The sequence below is a fragment of the Halyomorpha halys genome, unplaced genomic scaffold (genome assembly GCF_000696795.3).
Source record: "Halyomorpha halys isolate HHAL.00 unplaced genomic scaffold, Hhal_1.1 Scaffold3.1, whole genome shotgun sequence".
NCBI classification, from domain to species: Eukaryota; Metazoa; Arthropoda; class Insecta; order Hemiptera; family Pentatomidae; genus Halyomorpha; species Halyomorpha halys.
In genome coordinates, this window is record NW_027115249.1 from 2,454,929 (window position 1) to 2,457,344 (window position 2,416).

The 2,416-nt window shown below is 31.7% G+C and overlaps 1 protein-coding gene across 5 annotated transcripts in view; it reads left to right on the forward strand.

Annotated features, from left to right (window-relative positions):
• LOC106683814 (uncharacterized) overlaps nt 1-2,416 on the forward strand; it is a 445,492-nt gene that overhangs the window by 291,149 nt on the left and 151,927 nt on the right. The window lies entirely within an intron of this gene.

Below are 2,416 nucleotides of genomic sequence, written 5' to 3' on the forward strand. Positions count from 1 at the left end.
ACATATTTATGTAACTTTTTTTAAGTTATAAAATTACTAGTTAATTAGTAATTTATATTGTTGAATAATACTACAAAATTTATAAATACATATTATTTTAAATATTTGACAATTTATTAGCACATATTTATGTACATATTTCGGATTTTGTAGCACATAAAAATCCTATCCCTACTTTAACATGGTAAAACATTCTACATTTAACACATCATAAATGCCACTATTATGGGAAAATAGTGAAAAGTTGAGAAATATCGATTATAATAGAAATATTCTTAAAAGAGTTGTGTTCTAATAAAACTATTTAAAAATTGATATCTCTACAGCGGACTGGGATAGGAAGGTGATGTTGGAGCTCAACTACATTTTCGGTGAACTAACCCTCCCATCTTAATTATTTACAACTACACCTGAAACACCCCTCATAGAGAATACATAACCATCTCTTATTGTATATAAAGCAGATAAATATTTCGTAGTAGACTATCGCATGAGGATATTGCAGAGTCCACACTGTGGTGTAGCGGCTACTGTATCAATGATCAATATCTTCTCTGTGACAGTGATTTATATCCTGGGACCTCTACAGTCATTCTGATATTTATCGTATCTTTATTATTAATATTATTTTTAATCTGATTTAACCTATATAAAACAATTTATAATATTTATTTTTTTATTATATAACCCACCTTAAAAATAAATTATCAGGTTTATAACTCGACTTTCCTTAGTACTTAATACTTTGTGTTGTAACTCCAAACAATATTTTGCTGTATCTTCGCTGATATCGGTTCGATGATTATTATTATATTATGTTTGGGTGAGAGCAGATTGGCTCAGTGGGTAAGATAATGAGCGACTACATCTAAGGAACTGGGTTAGAATCCCTGTGTGGCAGGTTATTGTTTATTATATTACTGTAGCCGTGAGTCCTTCAAAAAAGGAACGAGCGAAATGAGTCAAAAAATGGGTAAAAAAAAAACAAACTAAAATTAAAACCACGAAATGTTTTATGAATTAATTCGGAAATTCTTCAATTTTGAAATGTATTTTTTTTTTTTCAATTTATTTCTATAGTTAATATTTACAAATAATTGACTGTATAATTTCAAATTATGAAGACGGTGGTAAGGGGTGCGGTCAAAAGAGAACAAAAATAGTTACCAACTATTTATTTTCCTACGTTTCGCCCCACTTTGCAGGGCTTCATCAGGGCTAAAAAGATAGAAAATGATACAATGATAAGAATAAAAATAAGATTAAAAGAATTTTATTCTTATCATTGTATCATTTTCTATCTTTTTAGCCCTGATGAAGCCCTGCAAAGTGGGGCGAAACGTTGGAAAATAAATAGTTGTAAACTATTTTTGTTTCACTTTTGACCGCAACCCTGGCCATCCTCTTATATATCAATTTTTACGGTCAACTAGTGAGTCTTTTGTCTAAAATGAATCCGAGGTATCGCACTGTGTCGGATCTGGGAAGAGAAATATTATTAAGAGTAAAAGGTGGACAGAAGCTTCGGATAGAGAGAAAAACATTAAATTAATAGGTTGCATTACGTATGGCTACATAATTCAAATTGAATATTACCTGTCTCTACCAATGGTACTTGAAGGTATACGGTGAAATACTTACCTTGTTGTTTTGATATGCCCGTTTAGTTCCATATGAATTAAGTGAGAAGAGAAAAATAAAACAGTTAATATTTAAAGACAAAAGATAATGTTAAATAATAATAACAATGATACAGGGCGATAACTAAGAACTAAAGACAACAGAACAGCTAATGTAATGGCGGTTCTTGTTAATAAGCAAAACAGAACAATACTCTCACTTCACCCCCCCCCCTCCGATCTTTCTAAAACAGAATAAAAAACAATAAATTAGTGGTTATTTTACTTATAAAAAAGTATAAATCAGGTTGAGTATTACTTTTTCTACCTGTGGTACTTTAAGATTACAGTGTACTTATATCGTTTTGTGAGTTGTCTATTCTGTATGGTCCTACTAGAAAAAATCCGGAGGTGAGGGGCCTCCTCATGTTGATTTAATACCCTCACTGTGCTTCTATGACCCTTTTAACGAAAAACCGAACTTACAACGACCCTAGTGGCGAACTGGGGAACGAAATAAAGATAACAGTTGTTATTGGTTTCGAAGAACAGTTCATTTCCTTAAAAAAACAAATTGTTTTCAAACGTTTGTCGTTCTTACTCCCACCCCTAACTCTAACTTTTTTTTTTACTTATTCCTGTCGAACAGATCCGTTACTTAGGACTATATCTCGACAAATGACTGACATGGAATTCTCACACAAGACTAAAAAGACAAGAAACTGCTCGTAGATTCCGACTATTGCAACATTTACTAGACAAACGGTCTAAATTGCCAATCCATTACAAAAGACTGA